Below are 16,601 nucleotides of genomic sequence, written 5' to 3' on the forward strand. Positions count from 1 at the left end.
ATACAAGGAACACAAATCTATGCTTGTATTGAAGTTTGGATGAGTATATTTGCACAACTTCAAGTCTAAATGAAAGAAACCTTTCACTTGTTTTGGAATAGCTCTCAATCCTCTCCAGCAAATCTGAAGAAAGAATGACTCAGCCCAAGTGTATATATATATATGCCATGTGTCAACATAAAAATCAAGGGTGGCTTTCTCGCACAGGGTACCGCGGGTGCGCTCCGTCTAGACCGCGGGTGCGCTTAAGCTTCGGCACCACTTTTCATTTTCCAACATTCGCCGACCGCGGGTGCGGTGTCTTGTGGACCGCGGGTGCGGTCCTGCTTCGCATACAATTTCCTACCCTACTGGCCATGCACCGCGGGTGCGGTACCTCCTCACCACGGGTGCGGTGTCACTTCTGTAAATAATCTCCAACTCTCTGTCCATCAACCGCGGGTTGCCGCCTAACTCTCGGTAACCCTATCAATATCCTAGCATCGCCGACCGCGGGTGCGGTCTGGTTTGCACCGCTGGTGCGCTAGTACTACAGTAGCAGCACCGCGGGTGCGCTGCTTCTGGACCGCGGGAACGGTGACCCTACTGTAAAAATGGCCAACTTTCTGCCTATCCACCGCGGGTGCGGTGCTTCTCTAGACGCGGGTGCGGTCTCTTTCTTCAAGCGACACTTCATCTTTTCATTTTATCCACATACAATCTAGGGCATTACAGCGCATATGCGCCCAGAATGTCACGCATATGCGCCCGGCACTGTATAAAAAGATAAGCATCGAATTTCTTAGCATCTTTATCAGTTCACCTATCTTCTTCCACAGCAAGACTCGAGAGAAAACCTAAGAATCTTCCTCCAATTGACCCTGTTCTTCCTTTCCTTCATCAATTGAAGTTATAATTTAGTTCTCCATCCCAAGGGCATCTTAGAGTTGTAAGTTTTCATCTTTTAATGGAGGTTATACATTTATAAGACCATATAGATATAGTGATTGGATTTTTGATATATTTGATAGTATAGGAGCGAGATACATCGTCTCAAACAAGTATTCGTACGCTTGGACAGTAAGTTGGCATGTTCTTAAAGTAATACATGAGTAATATTATGATTTCAAATACTTCCCATTGTTTATTGCTATATGTACATTGTTAGTATCTTATTGTTGAAAACCTAGCACCATATTCCATTGTTATGTATCAAATATGAAAGGAACTCATGAATATTGTAGATGGGTGCTATGTAATGAACATGAACACAAACATGAAAGGAAAATGATTGATTTTTACATGATATAGAGCATGTTGACATCATGGGTGGTTTTAAGTCCACCAAAGCTATTGGCCAATATATGTTCATGGGGCGTGGGGTTGCCAAAGGTTTCTCCCTGACGTCCAACACAGTAGTAGCTATATAATAAAGCAAGCACGGTAGTACAGGTCAACTAATGAGGCTCAAGTACAAAAATGAACATGAATTATATGCTATGATATGACATGGTTTAAAGATTCATTGTTGTCACGACTTGATATGTATGTTCTTTCGACGCATACTGATACGTACAAGTGCCAACTTATTGAGTTTTATAAACTCACGTAGCTCATGTATTACAGGATCAGGTAGTGAAGATGCATAGGATGCGGTTCGCCAATGGATGCTTGTGACGTGCCCTACCTCGACAAGAACCGGGACTTCTTATAGTATAGCTTCCGCATATGTATTACAATGGATTTTATGTGAGGGTTTGAACAAGTTTTACAATATATGTGATTATGTGTATAATGATACATAATATGTTAGTGTATAAGGATATGATTATATATATATATTGTTATTGTTGCTTGAGGGTTAATGCATTATCTATTGTTATTATTGCTTGAGTTGTTGGTATAGACAAAATATAGGGACATCATGCCAAAATTTTTATAAACGTCAAATTGATGCCCCTGGTTTTGAATTGCATCATTAATATAGATATATCAGTCAAACCCTATTTTAATTACAAGTATAACATCATTAGTCATGTCTAGTATAGTATAAGCATCATTAATATAGATATACAGTCAAACCCTGTTTCTTTCGAGCTTTCAGCAAATCTTGCTTTCCACTCGTACTGCCCTTATCAAATCTAAGAGGGAGTTGAATCACATCTAACCTTTCTCGTTGTCGAATCAGACTCACCTCAGCTCTCTTTGCCCTACTCAAAGTATTAGCAAAATGGTAAGGTCGCTGCATATTTATCAATGCAACTATCTCTGAATTCAATCCTTTGATGAACTGCTCAGCTACAGCTTCATCATTCCCAGCTATCTGAGGAACAAAACGCAGTAGAGTAGAGAATTTAACAACATATTCTTCAATATTCAGTTGGCCTTGTCTCAAATTCTCAAACTCTGCTCTTTTATCTTCTCGGTACGAAACTGAAAAAAATCTTCGATAGAATTCAGCTTTGAAGACTTCCCACGTGATCACAGTACCACGTTGTTCTAAAACTCCCTTGATTGTAATCCACCAACTCCTGGCGGCCTCTCGTAACTGGTTGGGCACCAATTTAATTCTATGTTCATCTGAATACTTAAGCAAATCAAACAACAGTTCTATGTCATCTAACCAATTCTGACACTCTTCAGACATCTCAGTACCCCTCAAAATCGGCGGTTGAAACGACTGAAATTTCTTCAACTGTATTTTCATCTGAGTTTCTAATATATCTATCTGTTCAACCGAAGTACTGTCCCATTCTGGAATTCTCTAGGAGGTATATCTGATTACCAAAACCATTAGTAACCCAAATACTACAAACATGTTCCATTCTTTCTCGGATCATCTTACTGCTGATCATGAATCAGATCTGATTCATACTTAATAATACATAATACCAACTCAAATCGGATAATCAGGTAAACATGTATTTGAAAGCAGTAAATCATAGTATCATGCTAGCATACATAATGTAAATCAACATTAAAATAAATCTTATGCTAGCAATCACATGCAAGGAAAGAAAACTCAATCTACCCCGCTCATTCTCTTCTATCTCAGTCTAAAAGATCTATGGCTCTGATACCACCTGTTGTGGGGACCCGGACTTAATTCAATTATTAATCACTTTCTATGAATAATTAATCAATTAAAATAAACAGGGTCTAAATTTTTTTTTAAAATACGAGAGTACGCAGCATATGAAATAAGTCTTATCTCATTTACAAGATCACTATTCAGATCTAAGTACAAGTCCTGTACAACCAAAATCATAATAACTACTGTTTCTTCGCTACATCCAGGTGATATAACAGAAATACTCCTAAGTCCGGATCTCCACGCTAACTGTCTTCTCTCCTCCTCTTCTTGACCCTGATCCAGCCCCACCTGTTGTCATGCACACATACAAAACAAGACAACAGCCGGATAACTCCGGTGATAATAAATCCCAGTATAAACAATGTAAACATGCAATCATATAAAACATACATAAAAGCATAATAAAGATATCATTATCATGTAGCAATTCACCAGACATGAATGATATAAACACCGTAAATCAACCTGTCGTATCAGACTCAACTCAACCGACACGTCGTCTCAGACTCGACTCAACTGACGCGTCGTCTCAAACTCGACTCAATTCTAATATAGGGATCCCGATATCTGAATAATGATAAATATACCGAATCTCAGTCGATAGGAATGAATCAATCCCTAAACGGCATCGATATAATTCATATGTCCAGTGTCTGGGCGAATCGGCCGCAGAATTGACGAATCAGTCGAAGATAGTCGAATCAACCAATGACTCGATGAATCAGTAACTAGGCGATCCATGACTAGGCGAATCAGCCAATGAGTCAATACATACAATGTCTATGATTCAATAGACCATACAAATCAATCTCATCTATTACAAGTATCAATGCAATAAACTAAAGTATGTGATTTAGGGAGACTCGAGTCAAACCTCACTCGAGTTGTGCAATCCCAACTCAACATTAATTTATACCTTTCTTTTCGTTCTGTCGATCTGGTTCTGTCGAAGTCTCAAACTCACTCTGCCTGTCCAAAACAATCTGGCAATAACAATATCGAATACAATACACTATATCAATGTATAGCTTAATTCAAACTCTGTTCTGATTAATATCCAATCTACTGTATTAATATTCAATTCAATTTAAGATCTCTCAGTCTTATCAAATTTTGACGGCACAATGGTCCAATTTCCAAGTACCGGTAGTACAGATCAGTGTATATCAATCTCCATAACTCATAATCTTCATCAAAAGCATACATAACTTCTGAAATCTGTATAATCTTATATACAATATATGCTGAAATTCATATCAATAGCATACGCCATCCAATAATCGATCCAGTTGCGAATATACTATGCTCAATATGTCAAGAACACAATATAACCATCATATTATAATTCTTTCACACATGGAATCTAAATCATGTTGAAAAGATATCAAAAGTATACCCTTTTGAAGCCTTTGTCAAGAGGAACAAGAATCTCAACTTGGATTAAACTTTGGATGGATAAATCTTACACAACCAAGTGATAAAGTTGAAAGGAAAGCTTGGAAATCCCTTTCTCTCTCATTGCTGGTCTGCTGGAATGCTCAAAATGAAGACTCAGCACAATTCTATGTTAGAGTAGGTACACGTCGAGCCAAGTGTTGGCCGAGTGTTCACGATGAAACTCTATGTATAACGATCTTTATTTTAATAATATTTGAATTTATTATATTGGCGCATCTTTATATGTATACCCATGCTAGTTGCATAGATAAAGTCCTTGAATATACAAATAGTAGAAAGAATATGAGATGCTCATATGAGGAGTATCATGAAACTCATATTTGGAATACTGTATATTCTAAACGGTTCCTAGTCGATTCAGCCGCCAATAAGAAGGATATAGGCCGCTCGAGTTAGAGACTAGTATCTGCGATGTGAGTACCATGTTTCATTGGTAGGGGACATTGTGATGTCCGAGCATGCAGATAGGTGCTCCTGGTAGAGTGCACTGAACAACCCTCCATAAAGGACTTTCCAAGTGGTTTCACTTATCGAGTGGAAACGTCCTAGTTTATGGTTGTACATCATTAGTCCTTATGACCCGGGACAACATTGAGACTCTATGTGCTAGCATCTCACTTTGACTTGTTTACCGACTCTTATGGGGTCATCAGGTGGCAAGGTTGGGTGTTACGGCGAAACATATAGGAGTCGATGCATTGTAGTCGGGGATTCACCGCTTACCTACGGGTATGGATATCCTATGTGTTTTCATGTGCGTGTAGTTTGAAATCTCTGATCAGAGTATGGTTGTAATTATGAAAGGGGTTTCATAGATTACACCATCGATGCAACTACGACATGACACATAGTATCGATTCATTGACAACTCTCGATAAACCAATAGTTGTCGAATCGGTCGGGATATATAAGTTGAAGGGACCGTACTGTAAGCTAACCATAATTGAATAGTTCTTGCAGGCACTATCATTTGATACCTAGGGAATCATGTAAGCGATGCTGCTAGGCGTTAACATGATTGGTTGGGTAATATCAGACTTGAGTTCTGACGTTCTTATTATCAAGGGGTTGATAAATAAGAATGGAGCAATTGGGGTATGCTCATATAAGGACATGTTTAGTCCTAATCACATGGAGATGTGAACCCACGGCTAGTCGTATCAATGAACCATTGAGGGCCACACAAGTACTAGCTTTGTAAATCCCGATGAGAAGTAAAATAGTTCAATGTGTTGAACGGCTTATAAATGTGTTTATAGCGTAAAGAAAAAAATAGAAGTATGACTTCTATGAGAGAAATGTAACTTTTAATTTACGAATGTGTTCCTAAAATTAAAAGTTGGCCAGTAAATAATGTATTTGTAAATTGTTATTTTCATAAACATTATTATGGACTAAATTAAATTAATTCAAAGTGTTGAATTAATTTAACACTAATGGGCCTAGTAGAGTCCAAATAATTAAATTAATTCAAGTGTTGAATTAATTAAATTACATTGGGCCTTGTAGAGCCCAATTAGAAATAATTATTAAACTAGTGGGCTTGGGTAAAATCAAGTAAACTTTAAATGAACTCAAATATGTTTGGGACATTTAAATAAAAGTCCATGGGCCTTGTAATTGTTACAAGACCAAATGAGAATGCATGCTTGGGAGGTGAAAGGTTTGGATTACTTTTGATTAAAAAATTGCATGGCATGCAAAAGTTGGTCACTACTTTTTCACACACCAAGACAACTCATTCACATCCTTCACTCTCCCCTCACTTGGCCGAAAAATTGACACTCATTTCTCTCCATTTTTCTCTTCATCTTGTTTGAGGAATTCTTGCACTTCTCTTTGAAAAATCCTCATATTTTTCTAGTGCAAAATATGAGGGGGTTTACCTAGTTAGTGGTGAGCCTTATTTGAAGGAAAGGGAGGAGGAGCTTGTAGACTTGCCTACCTTGAAGAGCTTTGTTGTTTACAACAAAGTTGGAGCCATTCATCAACCTCAAGAGGTTGATAGGTAAAACTTTCTAACACCCTATGAATGTTTTATGGTGTTTGAATGTAAAAGTTGCACACAAACTTGGTGGCCGAAAATTTGAGCTTAAAATTAAAAATTTTTGACTTCCGTTGCGCTTCCGGCCACCGTAACCGGTTCGCTAACAAGTGGTATCCGAGCTAAGGTTACGGTTTTTGTGTAATATTTACGTAATATTATGTTGAGATCGATTTCTAACCGCTTGAGAAATATTTTTGCAAGGTATACATGAAGGCCGAAATTTTGAAACACAAAAAAAAAAATTTACGGGCAGCATGTGCTGCCGTGAATCTCGGGCTGCCCGAGAATTTCGGGCAGCAAATGGGGCAGCCTTCGGGCTGCCCGAAACTTCCAGTTTTTAAATAAAAAAAAAATTTTTTTTGGGTGTTGCCGGAATCTGGCGACGGGGATGACGACTAGGGTTTCCAAAAATGTTTTGGACAATCTTAGTGTCATGGGCCTTGAGTTGTTGGGCCATTGGATGGCTAACATATTTGTGAAATTTAAATGGGCCAAAATATTTTAGGTGAAAAATGAGTTTTGGGCCCTTAGTTTAAATTTACAATTGTTGCATATATTTTCTCATAAAATAAATAATTGAAGTAGGACTTTAATTATTTATAGTAAATTGTGATTTACAAGAAATTCGATTATAAATAAATTAATTTGAAAGTAGACAAAGGTGTTTGTATACTTTGTTAATTTAATTTATAATTGTGGCGTTAGTGATTGGATCAAGATATATAATATTGGATCAATTAATTATTGTGATAATTAATTGATGGTGTATGATATGTGATATTATGCGTGAAGGATGATCAAAAGCCCAAGCCCAATTTGCTAGGTGTATGCTAGGATATTTGTGTTGAATGATTGTAATAATTATCAATTTATAAAGTGGGCTTGGTTTATGGTCCGTTCCCACCCCATGAGATGTATCTCTATGTGCCAGGGATATTTATTTGTAAATATTAGAATAGTGGATGATCAGATTGGAAGAAGGTGGCCATGATGATTATGAAGATCGAAGACATGTAATATTGGAAGCTAATGTAATAGTTGCATTTGCATCCCGTGCATTTACACTAGGATTGGACCTAGGCCCGTGTTTAGCTCACACGGGCCATTAGTTTTGGGCGATTTATAACTCTTGTTGTTTACTGTTTATAATATATGCATGATATGTTATAAATATTGAGTATGTGCATTATTATTATGATAATAACAAAGTTGCATGAATCCGGCAACATACGATCAAACATGGCGAGCTTTTAAAATAAAATTAATGATGAGACCTTTCAAAATTAAAAACCCTCATTTTGAATAAGATTCAAAATTAATATCAAGTCCGAAAAGGGAATTATAAATTTGTTTATAATTTCTTGTCTTCCATCGACAATGGGTGCATGATGAACGCTACCCGTACTTCGGGGCTCGCTCATATTATTGGGGGCCCTGGGTGCCGGAAAGCTGTGACATCCATTGACATGGTGATGTGAACTACTGGGACTCCCATGATTTCGGCTCATATTATTGGGGGAACTCATGGCGATCGTCCATTAAGGTTCAACATCGATGGTTAGGCTTGACACGTGAAGATGAACGACGTCATATTATTGGGTCCTAATCAAACGTGAGACAAAAGTTTACGTAGAAGGGTTGCATTGTGATGCAATTGGAAACTACCTTTAGGAATTGTGATTGGCTGATATTATTCGGGATCATATTCGCTAATTGGACCTTACGTACCTACTGAGGAAAGGAGTTTCCCGTTTTCACTAGAGGGTAGTGAAAGATGTCAAAACAGTGAGAGCAAATATTTATGAAGTAAAAGTCCAAACTTCATATCTTACTAAATATTTTAAAATAGTCATCAACATTTATTTGTTTTTACTTTTCAGTACAAATTGACAATGTCTTCGATTCGCAATCCGATATCCGTAATACTCGACAAATACATATTAACTAGACCTAATTACCTCACTTGGCTAAGAAACCTAAAAAATCGTCTTGAATTCGGAAATGGTAGCATATACACTGACTGAGTCGCCCCCTGTTTGAGGCTTCGACTGACTGCACTCTTGAGGAATTGCAGGCTTACAAAGAATGTGTGACCATGACTTGATAGCAAGGTGTTATATGCTGACTTCTATGAATGATGAGCTTGCAGAGGCGTTTTGAGGATGCAAAGAGTGCTGCTGACATTCATTTGCATCTCAAGGAGCTCTTTGGTGAGCAAACACGGCCTCTTAGGCATGCTACCGTTAAGGAGCTGATCACTTTGCGCATGCGAGATGGGGCCTCGGTCCATGAGCATGGCCTAAAGTTGATTGAGCTCGTGGACAAGCTCGTTGGCATGGATCTGATCTTGCCTTCGGAGTTGACCACCGACGTGTTGCTGTTATCATTGCCTAGCTCATTTGATCCTTTTGTGGTGAACTTCAAATGAACAAGATGGAGCCGACCCTTGAGGAGTTGGTGAATATGCTTGTTACGTTTGAATCAACCATCAAGAAAGAGAAGTTGGTTCTTTATGTGGGTTCTTCATCTGGTACGAAGATTGATCCACATGGGAATGGAAAGAAGCGTTCTTTCCAACGTCCCAAGAAGAACATGCCCTTGATGGGCAATCTCCGAATCCCGTTGAGGCAGCCAGACCTGTTAAGGCTGACAAGACTGGTGATGTTTGTCATCACTGCAAGAAGCCTGGACATTGGAGGCGAAATTGCAAGGAATATCTGGCCCAGAAGAGTTCTGGAAACGGTATGTTCTATATCGAAGTAAACATTTCAATTAACTCTACTTCTTGGGTATTGGATACCGAATGTGGCTCACATCTCTGTAATGATTTGCAGGCGATGGGAAGAAGTAGAAAGCTTAGGGAAGGTGTGACCTTCTTAAGGATGGGCAATGGAGCAAGAGTTGCTGCCAAGGCTGTTGAAGATGTTTACTTATTGTTGAACAATAGTTTTAAGTTAATTTTATGAGATGTTTTGTTTGTACCCAATTTTGTGAAAAACATTGTTTCCATTTCTATGCTGATAAAAATGGATATTCTTGTTTATTTTGCAAAGGTGTTTGCAATATTTACATGAATGAATGTTTGATTGGTATTGGTGAACTTGAAAACGATCTCTATAACTTAAAATTGAAAGATATTCCATTAAATGTCCATTCAAAGGCAGACACCATATGAGATATGGATGGGTAAGCCTCCCAAATATTCTTATCTTAGAATATGGGGAGCCCTGCTTATGTGAAGCTGGTAATGGTAGATAAATTGGATAGTCGATCCATTTTATGCTACTTTGTGGGATATCCAAGGAATTCCGTTGGATATTATTTCTATCATCTCCAAGAAACAAAGGTGTTTGTTTCTACGAATGCAACCTTTTTGGAAAAGGAATTTCTATTACATAGAAAAGGCGAGATGATAGAACTCGAAGATGTTCGAGAGACACCCACAGTTTTAGAACCCACACCGAGGAGCCAAGAGAGGAGATACAAGCTCCTAGAAGATCCGAGAGAGTCTCGAGACCACCTATGAGGTATGGTCTGCTTCTTGAAGAGGGCCATGATGAGCCTAACCTTGGATGTGATCCAAGGACCTTCAAGGAAGCATTATCTGATGCCGATTCATCCAAATGGCTTGAAGCAATGGAATCTGAGATGAGTTCCATGCATTCGAACCAAGTGTGGAATCTTGTGTATCCACCTGAGGGAACTGTTCCCATAGGGTGTAAATGGATTTACAAGAGGAAACTTGGGGCGGATGGGAAGGTATTGACCTTCAAGGCGCGATTGGTAGCAAAAGGGTATACTCAAAGGCAAGGTGTTGACTATGAGGAAACCTTTTCTCCAGTTGCAATGTTCAAGTCCATTAGGATTTTGCTAGCCATAGCTGCATGGTATGACTATGAGATATGGCAGATGGATGTCAATACTGCCTTCCTTAATGGGGATATTAAGGAAGAGATTTACATGTCTCAACCTGAAGGGTTTACATCTATCGGAAGTGAGCATATGGTATGCAAACTTCAAAGATCTATTTATGGTCTTAAGCAGGCATCTAGGAGTTGGAACCTCAGATTCGATAGTTGTCGAATCGGTCGGGATATAAGTTGAAAGGACCGTACTGTACCCTAACCATAATTGAATGGTTCTTGCAGGCACTATCATTTGATACCTAGGGAATCATGTAAGCGATGCTGCTAGGCGTTTAACATGATTGGTTGGGTAATATCAGACTTGAGTTCTGACGTTCTTATTATCAAGGGGTTGATAAATAAGAATGGAGCAATTGGGGTATGCTCATATAAGGACATGTTTAGTCCTAATCACATGGAGATGTGAACCCACAGCTAGTCGTATCAATGAACCATTGAGGGCCACACAAGTACTAGCTTTGTAAATCCCGATGAGAAGTAAAATAGTTCAATGTGTTGAACGGCTTATAAATGTGTTTATAAGCGTAAAGAAAAAAATAGAAGTATGACTTCTATGAGAGAAATGTAACTTTTAATTTACGAATGTGTTCCTAAAATTAAAAGTTGGCCAAGTAAATAATGTATTTGTAAATTGTGATTTTCAAAAACATTATTATGGACTAAATTAAATTAATTCAAGTGTTGAATTAATTTAACACTAGTGGGCCTAGTAGAGTCCAAATAATTAAATTAATTCAAGTGTTGAATTAATTAAATTACATTGGGCCTTGTAGAGCCCAATTAGAAATAATTATTAAACTAGTGGGCTTAGTTAAAATCAAGTAAACTTTAAATGAGCTCAAATATGTTTGGGACATTTAAATAAAAGTCCATGGGCCTTGTAATTGTTAAAAAGACCAAATGAGAATGCATGTTTGGGAGGTGAAAGGTTGTGGATTACTTTTGATTAAAAAATTGCATGGCATGCAAAAGTTGGTCACTACTTTTTCACACACCAAGACAACCATTCACTCCTTCACTCTCCCCTCACTTGGCCGAAAAATTGACACTCATTTTCTCTCCATTTTTCTCTTCATCTTGTTTGAGGAATTCTTGCACTTCTCTTTGAAAAATCCTCATATTTTTCTAGTGCAAAATATGAGGGGGTTTACCTAGTTAGTGGTGAGCCTTATTTTGAAGGAAAGGGAGGAGGCTTGTAGACTTGCCTACCTTGAAGAGCTTTGTTGTTTACAACAAAGTTGGAGCCATTCATCAACCTCAAGAGGTTGATAGGTAAAACTTTCTAACACCCTATGAATGTTTTATGGTGTTTGAATGTAAAAGTTGCACACAAACTTGGTGGCCGAAAATTTGAGCTTAAAATTAAAAATTTTTGACTTCCGTTGTGCTTCCGGCCACCGTAACCGGTCCGCTAACATTCTATATATATGCCATGTGTCATCATAAGAAACAAAGGTGGATTTCTCGCATGCAGCACCGCAGGTGCGGTCTCTTTCAACCGCATGTGCGCTCAAGCTTCGGCATGCCATTAAAAAATTCATAAATGTCGACTGCGGGTGCGGTTTCTTTCAACCGCAGGTGCGCTCAAGCTTCGGCATGCCTTTAAAAATTTCATAAATGTCGACCGCGGGTGCGGTCCTGTTTTTACCGCGGGTGCGGTGACCCTACTGTAAAAATGTCCCAACTCTCTGTCCATCAACCGCGGGTGCGGTAGCTTCCTTAGTGCGGGTGCGGTCTTCATTTCTTGCCATATTTCATAATCTCATCTCACTTAATGCCTCTCATTACATGTCATGCATACTCATATCTTCGAATATCACATCAATGAAGACTAATAAATCTCAAGTTTTACAGGTGAATTGATATTGATCAGATTCAATATTGATTGAGATTGTATTATGGTGTCGTGATATCGATCAGATTAGGTATTGAATTGAGTGATACATTGATACAGTATATTCGATATTGTTATTGCCAGATTGATATCGACAGACAGTGAGTCCAAAGCTTCGACAGAATCAGACTGAAGATGGACAGAGTTGAGTTTGAGACTTCGTCTTCGTCAGACCGAGAAGAGAAAGTATAAGTCAATGTGGTACCGGGAGATCGACTCGAGTATAGTATGATATACTTGAGTTTTCCTAAATCACATACTTCTTATTATTATGTTCATTGATTTGACTAGACGATTGGCAATCGATGTGGATAGAATTGGAGTTTCTTCTATTACTGGTGATCGATACCATATCAATGTGGATAGAATTGGAGTTTCTTCTATTACTGGTGATCGATACCATATCAATGTGGATAGAATTGGAGTTTCTTCTATTACTGGTGATTGATATGGAATGCCAACGTCTGGAAATCGGGATCCCTAGACTAGGATTGAGTCTAGTCTGAGTTTAAGAGTTACGGATATTGATTCATTGATTGATGTTGATTTATGTTCCTGATTATGGTACATGTTTAGAGTAAGGGTTATTGTTCATATTAATTCATGTTTGGGATTATGATACATGCTACGAATATTTGATTCATGTTCTGATTTTGATACATGTTATGAATATCTGTTATATGCTTTTATATCGTTTATATGATTGCATGTATACATGATTTATATTGGGAATGTAATTCTCACCGGGTTATCCGGTTGTTGTCTTGTTTGTATGTGTGCATGACAACAGGTGGGACAGGATCAGAGTCAAGAAGAGAACGAGGCTGGACTAGATAGCGTGGAGATCCGGGCTCAGAAATAAATTAGGCACTGATATGTAGTTGAACCTAGTTGGATTATTGTAGACAATACAGGACTTGTATGTTTATATTTAATATGTAATTCAGATTGATTTACATAACGTTTCCACTTTGTATTTCAAAAAAAAAAATTTAGACCCTGTTTATTATAATTGATTAATTAATTCTAAGAACGATTAAAAACTTTAATTAACGTTCGGGTCCCCACAATCTCGATCTCATGCCCGTCATACTGTAGCATACAATGTTTAACAGAATTCACTGATATCAAACATGTCCCCAAAGGAGAAGACAGACACTACAGCAGATAATGACTCAACAGGCAAAGCATGACTCAATGCAAATCTCTCAGAAATAAATGTATGGGAAGCACCGGTATCAATCAATACATAAGCAGGATAACCACATAAAGAACAGTTACCTGCCACAACATCATCTGGTGCTTCCTGGGCCTGTTCCTCTGTCAAAGCAAATACTCTGGCCTGCTGTCTCGGAGGCTGACTCACTGTCTGGCTTCCTCATGGCCTCTGCTGTGACTGAGGAGTCGTCGCTGGTGGCTAGAAGGAATGTATAGCTGATGATCGTCTATCAGTCTAAATTACATATTAAAGAACAAATCTGCAATGTTGGATGCATCATCGGTTTTATGACAAGCAATAAAATGCGCCATTTTAGAGAATCTATCAACAACAACTATATTGAATCCCTCCCCTTCTTAGTCCTTGGCAAACCTAAAACAAAATCCATAGAAATATCAATCCAAGGTTCACTAGGAACAGGAAGTGGTGTATACAATCCATGTGGTTGTGTTCTAGACTTAGCTTGTCTACAAGTAATGCATTTTTCACAAACACGTTCAACATCACGTTTCATATGTGGCCAATAAAAATGCTCATGCAAACAACTCAAAGTTTTAGCCACACCAAAGTGCCCCATCAAACCACCAACATGTGCCTCCCTCACAAGTAATTCACGAATTGATGACTTAGGAATGCACAATCTATCTTCTCTAAATAAAAACCCATTATGCAAATAAAATTTATCATGTGGACCATGCATACATGTTTCAAATACTTCCTTAAAATCCTCATCCATCGCATACAATTCTTTCACATATTCAAATCCCAAAATTTTTGAATCCAAGGTAGAAATTAGTACGTACCTCCGTGATAGTACGTCGGCCACTACATTATCCTTACCTTGTTTGTATTTGATTATGTAGGGAAATGTTCCTATGAATGCCACCCACTTGGCATGCTGCTTGTTCAGTTTCTGTTGTCCCCTAAGGTACTTTAGAGATCATGATCGGTATGGATGACAAACTCCTTAGGCCTCAAGTAGTGTTGCCACATCTCCAAAGTCCCTCACAAGCGCGTACAACTCCTTGTCATACGTTGGATAGTTCAGTGCTGCTCCATTGAGTTTCTCACTAAAGTACGCCACTGGTCGTCCTCCTTGCATCAAAACACCTCCAATACCTATACCTGAAGCATCACATTCAATTTCAAAAGTATTAGAAAAATTTGGCAAAACAAGTAAATGCGCATTAATTAATTTTTGTTTACTAATATTAAAAGACTTCGCTTGCTCCTCGCCCCAATGGAATGGAACGTTCTTCTTAATCACCACCGTCATCGGTGCCGCCAGTGTGCTAAAATCTTTTACAAACCTCCTATAGAAGCTTGCAAGACATGAAAGCTTCGAACTGGACTAACATTAGCAGGCGTTGGCCAATCTCGAATAGCACTTACCTTGTCCTCATCCACTTGTATCCCCTGTGAACTTACCACAAAACCAAGAAAGACAAGTTTGCTTGTACAAAAATCACATTTTTAAGATTAGCATATAAATGTTCAGCCCTAAGTGTTGTCAGTACAAGTCTCAAATGCTCAACATGCTCTTCTAAATCTTTGCTATACACAAGAATATCATCAAAATAAACCACAACAAATTTCCCTATGTAAGCACACAAAACATGATTCATCAACCTCATAAAGGTACTAGGAGCATTAGTTAAGCCAAAAGGCATGACCATCCACTCATATAACCCATATTTGGTTTTAAATGCCGTTTTCCACTCATCACCTTCCCTCATTCTAATTTAGTGATAACCACTTTTTAAATCAATCTTACTAAAAATACATGCACCATGCAACTCATCTAACATATCATCTAGTCTAGGTATGGGATGCCTATACTTGATGGTTATATTATGATTGCCCTACAATCTACACACATTCGCCATGATCCATCTTTCTTAGGAACTAATAAAACAGGTACATCACAAGTAGATATGGACTCACGCACAAAACCCCTATCTAACAATTCACTTACCTGTCGATGAAGCTCTTTAGTCTCATCCGGATTGCTTCTATAAGTTGGACGATTTGGCAATGTACTTCCGGGCACAAAATCAATTTGGTGCTCAATCCCCTCAATGGTGATAAATACAATAAAATAATAAAAAGTAGTGCAAAAAGTCATAAAGAAAGTTTTCTAGCAAGTTTGACACGGCAGTGAAGTCCGCGGTGCGCTGATGTTCCGACCGCGGGTGCGGTGCAGCTTCGGGAAATTCGATGATCATGGACCGCGGGTGCGGTCCCTTTATTAGCGCGGGTGCGCTGGTCCTCCGGCCATTTGGCCGCGGGTGCGGTCCCTGTTTTAGCACGGGTGCGCTGGACCTTCGGCAATTGCACTTGAATAACATTCCAAAAACCTCCAATATTATTCCCATGATTCCCAACCTCCTCTAATTTAGCCACCCAATTTGTAGATCCTCCTTGGTAGTTCATCATGAGTCCTTGAAGTGCTTCTTTAAACTTCTTGCTACGTCCCCTCGTTATAGGTCCTTCGGGCAACTCCAACGACTCCCATGTTTTCTTTGGTGCTTGATCAACCACGTTTGCATCACAAATACTCCTTGGCATTGCTCTGTGGGATGTCTCCCTCCGCAAGTTCCGCAATAGACTTCGGTATAACTCTGCTTGGATCCACTGGAGCCAGAAGAACTGCTGCCCGACTTCTTGATTTGCTTTCCTCGAGCTTTCAAGGACTATTTCTATCCACCACTGCTGCTACCACTCTCAAATCTGGGGGAGGTTGCTGTGGTCTCGGGGCTGGAGAAACAAACGAAGCTCCTTTCTGTCTCATCAGACCAGCTTCAGCTCCTTTGGCTCGATCAGGGCGTCAGCAAAGTTATTCGGTCGCCCGTGTTTACCAATGTAAAGATTTCAGGGTTCAAACCATTGATGAAATGATCAGCAATAGCTTCCTCATTCTCGGCCACATGTGGAGCAAATCGCAACAGGGTAGAGAACTTGGTCACATACTCCTCAAAGTTAAA

Source organism: Primulina tabacum, chromosome 8, assembly GCF_025594145.1.
Source record: "Primulina tabacum isolate GXHZ01 chromosome 8, ASM2559414v2, whole genome shotgun sequence".
Lineage (NCBI taxonomy): Eukaryota > Viridiplantae > Streptophyta > Magnoliopsida > Lamiales > Gesneriaceae > Primulina > Primulina tabacum.